Source organism: Lactuca virosa, chromosome 1 (assembly GCF_052849685.1).
Source record: "Lactuca virosa cultivar CGN04683 chromosome 1, Lactuca_virosa_CGN04683_v6, whole genome shotgun sequence".
In the NCBI taxonomy this organism is placed as follows: Eukaryota; Viridiplantae; Streptophyta; class Magnoliopsida; order Asterales; family Asteraceae; genus Lactuca; species Lactuca virosa.
This window is the reverse complement of record NC_136426.1, coordinates 329,454,369-329,468,476: the sequence shown is the minus strand read 5'-3', so window position 1 is coordinate 329,468,476 and position 14,108 is coordinate 329,454,369.

Genomic DNA, 14,108 nt, shown 5'->3' with positions numbered 1-14,108 from the left:
GTTTCAAGCAAGGAAACTCCATCTTTGAGGTATTAAATCGAACCCTTCTTCTGTTTTGGTGTAGAACCCTTGAATCTAGGGTTTTCGCTATTCTTTATTGGCTTGGATATGACGCTTATGATGTCCCTTTGAGTGTTAAACTCTGGATCTGGACCTTCAGAGGTCCAGAGAGCCCCAACCTCCCTACTTTATGCTATTCCATTAGAGATATGAGCCTAGGTTGCCATTTTAGAGGCTATTTCACCAAAGGAAGCATATTAAACGTTGCATGAGTGTAAAGGTCGGACCTTTACGTGATTATTGAGTATGGTAAGGTCATATCTATTGGTTAGAGAAACAGATCTGACCTCAGAAGGTCATTTGAGTGTTGCCATGGAAGGAACTCGCCGAGTCCATAAGGGGACTCGACGAGTCGAGTCGGGTTGCCCCGCGATTCATGACCAGTGGTAATCCGTCGAGTGAAAGGTTAACTCGACGAGTCGAGTGAAGATCTATGAGGATTCGGAAGCCGCCTGGACTCGCCGAGTCACACGAGTGCACTCGACGAGTCTGGTCAAAGTTTGACCGTTGACTTGAGTTGACTTTAGTTGACCTTAGGGTTTGGTCAAGCTGGTGCTAGAGAGAGATCTGGGAGGGGTAGAATGGTCTTCTACCCACTCCTTAGAAATGAGGACAAGAGAAAGTATTGATTAGAAATGTTATTATGTTGATAGGAGGAGGCTAGGTCGGGTTATCGAGCACGAGAGGTTATCCGACATCGTACGAGGAGAGTCTTCTCACTATACTTTACCTAGAGTGGTAATATGTGTGACCGGAAGGTCTTATGTGCTATGAGGAGTATGTGATGTATGTTGTTATTTAATATGTATGTGCTATGTTATGTTATGAGTAGTATGTTATGGACCGCAAGGTCATTATGATATGGACCGGAAGGTCATTATGATATGGACCGGAAGGTCATTATGGGTAGGACCGGAAGGTCTACCAGGATTGTGGGACGGAAGTCCCCTGAGACACATTGACCAGAAGGTCTTGTAGAGCTATATCCCTGAGTGGCGTATGTGCGTATGTGGTATTTTGGGGAACTCACTAAGCATTTATGCTTACAGTGTTTGTGTGATGTGTTTCAGGTACCAGTGAGGATCGCAGGAAGGCGCCGGCATGATCTGTACACACTGATGGGAATTATGTATTAGAGATCTTGGGATTTGTTTTATTATGATGACATGTGATACAATGGATTCTTATGATATCTTATGAATGAAATTATGTTTTAAAAATGAAAAATTGTTTTGAAAATTTACGTTGTTACATTTACTTTCCCATCCTTCAGATCTTGCTGGTACTTTGGGCAGTTCCGCTTCCAGTGTGCCTTTTTCATGGCAATAGAAGCATTCAGCCTCTTTTGGGTCAGAAGAAGGAGTGACGAAACCTTTATTGGTTCCACTTGAAGAGGAGCCATCAAGGGTCTTACCCTTGGTACCCTTCGTAGGGTTCTTCCTCTTTTTCCCTCTACCTTTCCCGATTGCCAGGACATGTGTAGAGTTTGGAGTAGGAGTAAGAGTGGTAACAACCGACTTACCTTTAAGACTTGATTCTGTGTCTTTAGGAGTCCTTGAAGTTTGCTGAGGGTAACTTCCTCCTTATTCATGTGGTATGTCATGCGGAATTGATCATAACACGAAGGTAAGGAGTGCAAAATGATATCTATTGCCAACTCCTCGGGGAAGTTCACATTAAGTTTCAGCAAACGGTCCACATACCTTTGCATTTTCTGCATGTGGCCCGTGATGGGTTTGTTGGATTAATGTCTAAGTCCATAACTATATTTGGTATGTACTTGACCCGACCCGGCATGATCCATTTGGGTTGCACTTCACCGGCACAATTTATATGGATAGTCTTTTGAGAATAGTATATTTATGATTTATATTAATATATTATAAGTTCTAATATATTAATATGGAATCATATTATTTAATTAGTATTGATCAAGAATTAATTTAGAATTAATTAAGTGATCAAAAAGAACTAATTAAATATGGACTCTTATATATATGGAATGGGCCAAGTTCATTTAGGTTGGGCTAAGCTTTCATGGATGGTCCATGGAGCTTTTAACCCATGGATCCTATGTAAATGAAAGGTCATGGGTATTAGGGTTTACATGGATGTAACCCTAATCCTCCATAATATATAAAGGGGTCCTTGGCTCACAAAATTGATACAAGTGTGTGAAAATAAGAGTGGGCCGATTTTAGTGTGCATACATATTCTCTCAAGTTCTTCCAAGGTGTTTTAGTGATTTGTGATTCCATTTAAGGCTTCCACACTATTGGGGCTAAGCTCTTAAAGCTTGAAGACATCAAGCTACATCAAAAGGTATGTTATCTAACTAGAACTTTGTAGTATAGGTGCTTCATAATATGCTAGTTAGGATGAAACCTTGGAATAGTTAATATTTGCATGTATAATAGAGAAAACATAGATCCAAGGTTTATAGGGTTGTATGTACACCATAGGTGTGTTAGAATGCTCAAAACCCAACAGTGGTATCAGAGCCATGGGTTGTTTTCTGTTATATTGATGCAAATGTTTTATTTTCAAAGTTGGAAAAAAAAGGAAAAAAAACATGACGTTTGTCAAATTTTAAGATAATTACTTGTTTTTGTGAAAAACTAATTATTTGTAAAATTTGAATCATTTGCTATATGAGTTGAATTAGGTCAAATTTAGTAAAAGATAAAATGATATGATTATTTTATTAGTTTTAAAAGTTTGATCTAACGAGTTTTTTGAAACCTCCATAAGTTATGGATATGAAAAGGTTTTTAAAAAAATTGATTCAAAGTTTTTTATGGAGTTACAAAACTTGGTGTTAATGTTTTAAAGAATTCCATAACTTGTTCTTAAGTTATGGAACATGGAAAGTTTCATCATAAAACAAGTATTTAACTCCATAAGTTATGGAATCCAAAAGTTTTCAAGAGTTACAAAACTTGCCCTCAAGTTTTGGAATTTGGAAAAAGTTTTTTTATGATAAAAAAAAGAATTGAATTCTAAAACTCTTGGGTTCATAACTTAAACAATTAATTAAATGGTTTTAATTTTGAATTTAATAATTGGAATTATGATGTTTTTATTGAATAATTCAATTAACTCTTATGGACTTTATTAATAGATAACTAAAGTGTTTAATTAAAAGAGAATTAATAATTCCATAATGACATGGTTTAAATTTAATTAAATTAAGAGTATAGTTCAATTAATTGATTAAACCACCAAGTATTTTAAATGTTTAAAATACACCCTTATACTATTATAATATTAAAAGTTTAATATATTATATGTATAAGAGCAAGTCGTCTTACCATTAGTAGGCCTCATTCACGAAGCCGATCTATAAGGGGGGTATAAGGTTGTTGCCTATAAAATAGCAGCTTAATGGGTGTCCACTCTCACCCACCGCTTCCTTGACTGGTGGAGGGTCGTTAGCCGAATAGGTAAGGACAAGGACTATAATTCTCCCTTCATTAAAAGTATTAATGATAAATACTAAGTAACTAAACCTTTTATTAATTCCCAATCTTAGTTACTTAGGAAAATGTGAATAAGGTGCTAATCCATGAAATTACACTTTGCACTTTGTTTAAACCGTTAGTGGAGCGTGTGTGGTTAACCGGCACACTAACCTGCATTTAACAAAGTAGGCAAAGGGTAACTTAATATTTATCATAGTATCGGTGGAGCTCGTGTGGTTAACCGGCACATCGATTGAGGGGTAAATATTAAGGGTACCAAATATATTTGCATGGTTACTTCACACCTTGTTTTGTGATCCTCGGCATCCCAGTCACAAAACCTGAAGGGCACACTCAAAATTGAAAAATGCCATTGAAAAGTTCAATGAATCTCAAAAGATCTAGGAGTTTTAAACCCAAGTAAAAAACCTAATTAAATTATTTCGTTTTTCATGGTGGAAATTGGTAAATCGTCATTTACCTACCTTCAACTATTTTATAACTCGGATTACAGCATCCCTCTTCTAGATATAAATAGGTTGTTGGAACCTAGCCTTAATATTTCATATTGGGTGTTATATTAAGGACTTTAGATCAACTATCTTGAATATCTCCCAAAAGATGTCTGGTTTAGACAACAATGATCTTCCCAAACCAAGCTTTCCTAATGAATATGACTTCTCGAGTTTGGCTCATGGAAGTCATACTTCTCTTCCTCTACCTCCTCCAATTATTCTCCCTAACCCACAAGTTCAAAGTCACTCAAGCCCTAATGGCAAGCAAGGTCTATGTGTGATCACATCTTAGAGATGAAGTCACATATTGACAAGCCGGGAGAGTTGGGTGTCAAAGTCTTGAGAAAGTTGGATGTTCAATCACTTTCTAAGTCACATAGTGAGTTCCTTTGGGACTACTATGAAACAGACTATGACATGAACCTTAATGATCATATCTATTTGCTTGGTGCTGCTGAATCAGCAATGATTTGGAACGATAGTAAAGCAAATTTGATTAGAAGATCAACTTCCCAAAAACTTTATGGACAGTGACAATGGTGACACTGGAAATCCAGAAAAAGCATTCTCTTCCCAATGGAAAGGGATTGGCCATAGTCAACCCGGTTGACCAAATGGTAAAGAGAAAGGCTAAGTCTGAGATAGTCCCATTACCAAAGGGTCCATATGTTTATTTTACCAAAGGAAGGGGCGTTGATTGCAAAGCTGCCAAATTTACCTAAGGATGTTAAAGTTAATAAGTTTGAGTCTACATCAGGTAGAGCCCATTATCTAACTCTGTTAAGTTCTATTCTGAGATCCTCATTACATGATGTGACTGGGTCACATGTTGATGTTTTAAGAATCAAAGAATAGAGAGAAATCTTAAAGGAATTATATGCTGATTCTGATCGCGAAGGTGGATTTCGATCGCATCAGAATTTTGAGCAGTTGCTTAAGAAGTTATGATATATTGCTAAGGAATAGATAACAACAATTTTCCATGTGGATTGTAAGGATAAGTTTTTCCGCAAAGTTTTAAAATAAAAGAAAATTGTTTAATTTTATTTATTTGAAGTATCCTTACAATGGCATTTGTGGAAAATTGTTGCTTATATGATTCCACTGACAGCAATATTGGAAAATGGATTTGATTCTTTCATTTGTGGTAGTGTCTAAATTTACCAAATCAGGAAAGTTCCTCATCGCCCAAGTTTCAATTGGACCGAAACTTGGAATCATGCAAGTTGAATAGTATGATGAATGAGAACTTTCAAGCATTGGAAAATCAAGAATAATTACTTGTTCACATGGATGTGTGAGTCAAGTGAAGGACTAAAGGGATCGAGTACACATTCTTGTGCACTGGTCATGTCCACCACAAAGCTCGTTAAGACTATTTAATTTACTAAAGTTTAGTAAATATGGTTATACTTACAAGTTTAAGTATAATTCTGAAACATTGGAAAAGGCTCAATGTATGGCAGAACGAATGGGAAGAATCAAATTAGGCAGAAAGATAAAAGTTTCTCAAATCTAAAAAGATGGGAGAGTACTTTAGTATCATGTTTGTGATCATCTTAATGATTTAGAAATCATATCACAATTAGTCCTCTAAAGGTCATCTTAGTGCATTCTTATGACTAAGAAGAGGAGTCATGAATTGTTGAAATGGTTAGATCAGGAAGATGAGTCATACTTCGTTCCAAAACAATTCTTAGAGCCATACTCCAAGATTGTAACTTGAGTGACATATCTTAAAGAAAGGTTTAAAAAACTTGTCAAATGTAAGAGTAAAAGTGTCCTACTCTTGTACATTTGAAATTGGTAAGTTGTGATGTTTTGGATAAAACAAAGACCAACTAAGGCCAATTGTGTGAAGTGTTTGTCTTGATAAAGAATCCGCACTATCTCTTGAATATTTGGCAAGATAGTCTTATATGTTAAGAGGATAGTGGGAGTCTTAAAGATCCTGAAAGGGTTTCAAGAAGTAATCAAGAATAAAACATGTATTTCATCACTAGCACACAACTAGAGGTTTATAACCTATCGTGTTGACATTTCTATGCCCATTCCAGTTAAGTTGGCTATATATATTTGAGTTATACATGTTCTCAATTGTTTGCATAACAACTAGGAAGCAATGGCAGGCCCTGTACTGCCAGGTGGCAAGAAGTTAAGATTGCATAAGTTCAGTCCATATGAGTTTGGATTTGTCATTATCCTTGTCTTGTGACTATGGTTTTGACGATTCACATGGATAAGAACACATACACCATAAAATCTAAGGGTCATAAGGTTTCTCTCTGATTCATGAAAATGATGGTGAGGAAACACTTCCACCAAGTAGATTTGAAGCAGATGGAAAAAGGTCTAAACAATTGAGACTATGATTACGGCATCCCCTTTCATAGTTCTGAAATTGTTTAGACACACATGCATGCTATCTAAGGAAAGGTGTATGATTTTGATAAAGTTTTATCAAAGCATCTCGTATCAGAAATCTGAACTTTGGTAAGAAAGTCAATAAAGTATTGATTTCTAGAAGTCCAGCTGATTTCTGAGTACATGTTAAAGCTAGTGGGAGCATAAGTGTTATGCTAATAATCATCATGTTAGTGGGAGCATGATAATTATTGTTAGTGTTGCAAGTTAGCAATGTTAATTATAGAAAACAAAAGTTTCAATTCGTGAGGCTGCAGGGATTGAAAAAGTTGTTTTGCTATAATTAAGGGAGAGGATATACTTCATTTCAGTTCTAAAGGCTTAGATTGAGACCTTAATCATCTTTAGTCAAGAATATATATATGAATTTCATGTTGGATTGGTTCAACTTAAGGAAATTCTATATATTGTGTTCTCAAAATTCGATTATGATTATGGCATCCCTCTTCATAGTCAAATTTTGAAAACATGGCAAATAAAAATATTGTAGCAAAAGACTGGTCTAGAATCATGTCTTTATGTGAGACATCATGAATCGTGTACTATTTGCTTTGGGTACAGGATCGATTGCATGTGCTATAATATTTGTCATTTCTAAATTTTTCCAAATGCCCAGAGGCATTAAGAAGGGAAATGGTCTAGAATTGGATATGACTAAAATGATTAAGCAATTGTCGAGGCCAATCTGAGGTTTACCAAAGATTGGTTTCTCAGGGACAGTTGGAAGTATAGTGCTAATTTTGGAAGGACGATATTGACATATTCTGAAAAGAGGCATCTCTTGTTCAGAAGTGATAGTCAAAATGAGAATATAGAGTTGTCTCCATAGGTGGAAGTTATCTGTGTAAGATTAGAAAACTTAATGCAAGAAGCATCTCCAAAGCAATGTACTTTGAATATGAGACTTAGTTTCCATGGAGTTGATCTCCATTGGAATACCTTATAATGACTTTTGACAAGTGTTTGTGACTTTGTACATATTCATTACAGGAGGGTCAGTGCATATAAGTTTAAAATCTAAACACATTTCGATAAATGATAGGAATTTGAAATTCTCACATTTTTCGATAAGGATTTGGGAGTGTGAAATTAGAATCATTGAAATTATGTTCAATTGGTTTATTTCACAAAGTAAGGATCATAGACAAACATAGAGTGCATACTTGGTGTATGGCAAAGCTATTGTTTAAGAAAAACATAGTGTACATGCTTGGAGCATGGGACAACTAGTGTTTTTAATTCGAGTATAAAGTTGATAAAACCGAAACAATGAATAATGAGTAATCAGTATGGTGATAAATAAAAGTGTTTATTTATATTAATAGGGTTTGATACCATATTTGATTCATTTATTCTTGTGTTTCACTTTGCATGTTTTGACTTCCAGAATAACTAAGTCGCTCTTCCTGAATGATTAAGTTATTCAAACCATCCACAGTCGGTCATATGTTGGAAGTAGATATGAATCAAGACTGTCATGGGTTGGTTTGTAGAGGTCCAAGTTGGTGGGCAAAGTGGTGCTACAACACTCATGAGTGCTCATAAGTTCTGAGTATTGGATTCAACCCGCGCTCATTGGAATCACTTCATGGATTTTATCACGAGTGATCATGAGACGATAATATCTTATATTCTTCAAACCTAAAGATATGAGTTGTTACTATGAGTTGGTTATACATTGATTGCACGAAAACGCATTTGGTAACTCAATGTTATAAAACGTGCCTTTGTGTATGATTCAACAAGTAGTAGAACTAGCCATATGAGTCGAAGTTTATCCATTCCTTTTACCTTCGGGATAAAAGCGATATCTGTGGGCCCCTCGATGATTTGGCGATGACACATGTGAGTGCTTGGCCAAGCCAGGACTGATTTGATTTGTTCAATCAGTCAGTCATCATAAATCGAAAATCGGGAAACAACAAATGGACAGAGAGAATGATTATAATCCATGTCTCAGTCCATATGATATCTAGAATGGAGGAATATATGATCCCTTATCTAATGGACAAGTCATTGACAAGGTTAGAGTTCGACAGCGGCTTTAAGAGCTACGATTGCCAGTTAGGTTTTGAAGTCATACTCAATAATAGTTTTAGACTTATCCAAGTGGGAGACTGTTGGATTAATGTCTAAGTCCATAACTATATTTGGTATGTACTTGACCCGACCCGGCATGGTCCATTTGGGTTGCACTTCACCGGCACAATTTATATGGATAGTCTTTTGAGAATACTATATTTATGATTTATATTAATATATTATAAGTTCTTATATATTAATATGGAATCATATTATTTAATTAGTATTGATCAAGAATTAATTTAGAATTAATTAAGTGATCAAAAAGAACTAATTAAATATGGACTCTTATATATATGGAATGGGCCAAGTTCATTTAGGTCGGGCTAAGCTTTCATGGATGGTCCATGGAGCTTTTAATCCATAGATCCTATGTAAATGAAAGGTCATGGGTATTAGGGTTTACATGGATGTAACCCTAATCCTCCATAATATATAAGGGGGTCCTTGGCTCACAAAATTGATACAAGTGTGTGAAAATAAGAGTGGGCCGATTTTAGTGTGCATACATATTCTCTCAAGTTCTTCCAAGGTGTTTTGGTGATTTGTGATTCCATTTGAGGCTTCCACACTGTTGGGGCTAAGCTCTTAAAGTTTAAAGACATCAAGCTACATCAAAAGGTATGTCATCTAACTAGAACTTTGTAGTATAGGTGCTTCATAATATGCTAGTTAAGATGAAACCTTGGAATAGTTAATATTTGCATGTATATAGAGAAAACATAGATCCAAGGTTTATAGGGTTGCATGTACACCATAGGAGTGTTAGAATGCTCAAAACCCAACAGGGTTCACCATCCTTCATCCTGGTTGTTATCATAGAGGAGATGATTTCATATCGCTCTTGACGAGCACTCTGATGGTAGCGGTCCATCAAATCCTGGTGCATTTCAAAAGGATAGTAGTCCTTATAGGAATTTTGGAGCTCGACTGTCATAGTGGCCATCATGATGCATGCCACTTTGGTAGCATCTCTTTCATGTGCCTCATATTCAGCAAGCTCCTCAGGAGTAGCAGTTGGCTCGGGTACCTTAAGCTCCTTGTCGAGAACATATTCTTTGTTCTCATACCGAGTGACCATCCTGATGTTCCTGATCCAATCTGTAAAGTTGGATCCATCAAAGATGACTCTTCCACAAAGGTTCATGAGAGAGAAGGAGTCGGTAGGGTTTGAGCCAAAAGCAGCATTGTTGGAAGACATCTGAAAAAGAAGAAAAGACAAGTTTAGTTTAGATATAAAGATAGTCCTTAATAAAACACCCAAATGTAATAATAAGGCTAGGATCCAATCACAATATATTATAACTTAGAAGAGGGATGCGATAATCTAAGCTAAAACATATTTGAAAGGGAGGTGAATGATGATTCACCAATTTCCACCATGAAAAACGAAATATATAAATTATTAGGTTTTATTTGGTTTTAGAAACTCCTAGATTCTTTTGAGATTCATTGAACTTTTTAATGGCATGTTTCAATCTCGAGTGTGCCCTTCATGTTTTGTGACTAGGATACCGAGGATCACAAAACCAGATGTGAAGTAACCATGCAAATTACTTGGTACCCTTAATGTTTTTCACTTAATCGATGTGCCGGTTAACCACACACGCTCCACCGACCTATGGAAAACCTTAAGTCACCCTTTGCCTACCTTGTTAAGTCCAAGTTAGTGTGCCGGTTAACCACACACGCTCCACCAACGACTTAATCAAAGTGTAAAGTGTAATTTCATGGGTTAGCACCTTATTCACATTTTCCTAAAGTAACTAACATTGGGGATTTATAAAACATTTAGTTACTTTATAATAATCATTATACTTTTAATGAGAATTTTAAGTCATTGTTCTACCCGTTCGGCTAACGACCCTCCACCAGTCAAGGAAGCAGTGGGTGAGAGTGGACACCCATTAAGCTGCCATTTTATAGGCAACAACCTTATACCCCCCTTATAGACCGGCTTCGTGAATGAGGCCTACTAACGGTAAAACGACTTTGATCTTATACATATATATATATATATATATATATATATATATATATATTATTATTATTATTAAGTTATAATATTATAAAGTATAAGGGTTGAATTTTAACTTTTAAAATTCTAGGGGTTGGAACTAAAGTTTATTAGATGACTTTACATGTTCCAAAACTTGAGGGCATGTTTTGTAACTTTACAAAACCTTTCAATTCATAACTTATGAGTTATTAAAATGAAGACTCTTCATCTTTTTGTAACTTATGTGTTCTTTTAATGGCTTTAATACAAAGAGACTTTTGGTAATCCATAACTTGAGGACAAGTTATGGACTCCATTAAAACACATAAAGATCATGAATTCAGCATTAAACAAGTAATTCCTATGATCTATCAAGAACTCATAAGAACATGAATAATCATATCAAAATTTCAAGAACATATGAACACATATAATCATGTAATTTTGATATTAGCCATTGTAAATGGATTAGAACAATCATTACACCATCTAAAACAAGTTTTAAAACACCAAAACAGTTTAGGGTAATGTTTCTAGTTCATTTCCAGCAGCAAAAATCGAAAATCTGCACTCCGCCTGACCAACTCCTCAAGTTCAACAACTGACTCGCCGAGTTGGTTGAAGATACGCTTGGACTCTTCAAGTTCCCCCATGAACTCGGCGAGTCCCCTGTGCAGATATCATAAAATTTTGATTTTTTCAACTATTTTGCATCAAGTATCAACAAACAAGCCTAAGCTCTGATACCACTGATGGGTTTTGTGAATTCTAACACTCCTAAGTGTACATGCAACCCTAGAAAACCTTGGATCTATGTTTGTCTAAAATACATGCAAAATACTTTTTCCAATGTTCATAATCCTATCTAGCATACATGGGGAACTTTAAACATAAAAGATGGCTAGAATTACATACCTTGTAGTTGATTTGATTCCTTGAAAAAACCTTGAGAGCCTAGCACCCCAAGTGTGATGCCTCAAATGTTTCACACAACACCAAGTGCTTGGAATAACTTTGAGAGAATGTAGAACACTTCTAAATTCGGCCTAGCCCTCTTGCAACTTCTTGGAACCGATTTTGGTGGATGTCATGTTCTTTATATAATGTGTTTCATTAGGGTTACACCATGTAAACCCTAATGTAACATGGCTCTTCATTTCCATGACCCATGGGTTTGTAACTCCCATGGAGCATCCTATGGACCTTAGCCCAACTTGATAATCCATGGAGCATCTAGCCCACTTTACAAGTATGGATGATTTACACAATCAACCCATATATTTAATTAGTATCCTTTTGATCACTTAATTAATTCTAGATTAATTCTTGATCAACACTAATTAAGTAATATTATTAATATATTAGAACTTATAATATATTAATAAACCACAAGTGTTATTTCTCTCATTTAGTCTATCCAAATGCATGATGCCATGCAACCCAAATGGACCATGCCGGGTCGGGTCAAGTAACCGAGAACCAACTCCCGACTAATCCCTAGGGGTTGTGACTTCCTTGCTACGCGTATGGGTCTTGTGCTTTCACTAGTACGGGCCCATACTACCTTCCACACCTACCCATATTTGTCTCAAGTATCACCACAACACCCTAACAAAATACATAACATAGCGAGCACTCAATCCTCACTCCTAGAGGAAAACTAACCGTCTCACAACTGACCTACCGGTCCCACCCAACTTACCTATCCATGAAACTTTCACCAACCCTGCAGCACTAGTGTATGCTAGCCATACATAACGCTGGACCCTATAGACTTTCGAATATCCAATACTACCCTAAGCTCCCAATCAAACAAGAACAGAACATAAGGCTAAATCAAACATTCTCAGGCTATAAGATCTTAATTATCTATGGTCGTGATGTATACACTAAGCAACTACAGTAATGATGTCAATTTCATATAAGGAAAACCCTAGGCTATCAGGCATCATACCATCAGGCAATTCTATCATGCAATTCCTGAAGATCCCTAGCCTAGCACTAGCATGCTGTTCTAACATATCACATAATCAAATACTGTATGGTATTTTGGGGTCTACTTATTGGCTTCAGCTGATCGTACACCCTGCATCCTTCTTTACTTATTTTGAAAAATCATTTTAGAAAACATTTTGAAAACCTTTCCTTGATTTGAGATTGGATTCACATGCATGTTCCTCCATTCACTCAAACCAAGGTTTTGATACCAACTTGTAACATTCCAAACCATTAAAAAATCATTACAACTTTGTTTTCAAAATGTATAATATCAGAGTTTTCCCAGAAACATAAACAAAACATGAAGATTTGTACGATCACGCCTTCGCCTTGCCGCGAGCCCCTGATGTACCTGAAACAATAAACTGAAACTGTAAGCCCGAGAGCTTAGTGAGTTCCCCCAAAATACCCATACCCGCAACAATACACATATAATCACAAACAACATACTATGGGTCCAGTCAACCATCAGGTTGGAATACCCGAGGCCCTCAACTATCCGGTTGGAATGCCAACATACTATGGGTACAATCATCCTCGGGGTGGAATACCCCAGGCCTACAACCAACAGGTTGGAATTCCCACATACTATGAGTCCAGTCATCCTCGGGATGGAACACTCTCTGCCCACAACCAACAGGTTGGAATGCCCAGGCCTATTGGCTTTCGCACAAAGCAGATAAGCCTCAACCGCCAAACAAACATGTGCACATATAACAAATAAACACACAACAGTCTATAGACAATACTTGATCTAACGGATCATACCACATAGCACATAACACCATCCTATCTACCACGATACCGATCTAACAGATCATACCACATATCATATAATATTATCCTACCCTCTAGGATACCGATCCAACAGACCATACTAGCATAACATAACCACATAATAATCCAAAGGGCCGGACTTGGTGGCTTAGACCCTTGAGTATAGTGAGGATAACTCACCTCGCAAGTAGCTCGGAAGGTAGTGTCAAACTCTTCCACAAGTAGCTCCAACTCCCTCACCTATATTAACCAATGTCCTTTGCTATCAACATTCAATTTACTAAAATACCCTCAAAAGTCAACTGGTAAGCCCTTGGTCAAAGTCAAAGTCAATTGTCAAGGTCAACAGTCCATGTTGACCTTAACTCGTCGAGTACCCTTAGCTACTCGCCGAGTTCCTCACACAACTTGCCAACCCGCCGAGTCACTCGTGTGACTCGTCGAGTTCCTAGTGTCAGTGGTCGTAACTCCTTAGCCAACTCGCCGAGATTTCCCTTTATAACTCGCCGCGTTCATACATATCCAAAGGTTGGGAAAACCCTCGCCGACTCGCTGAGTCACTCGACTGACTCGCCGAACCCACGGTAACCTTCATCGGACTCGCCGAGTCGTTCATACAACTCGCCGAGTCTACGACAATTTTTATTGGACTCGCCGAGTCGTTCATACAACTCGCCGAGTCTCTTCAGTACCTTATTCATATAGATGATTTTAAGCCATGCTAAGGCTCCAAATTGTAGATCCAGCTTCCTAATGCACGTTTATCACGTAAAGTTGCTAACTTTACGTGCA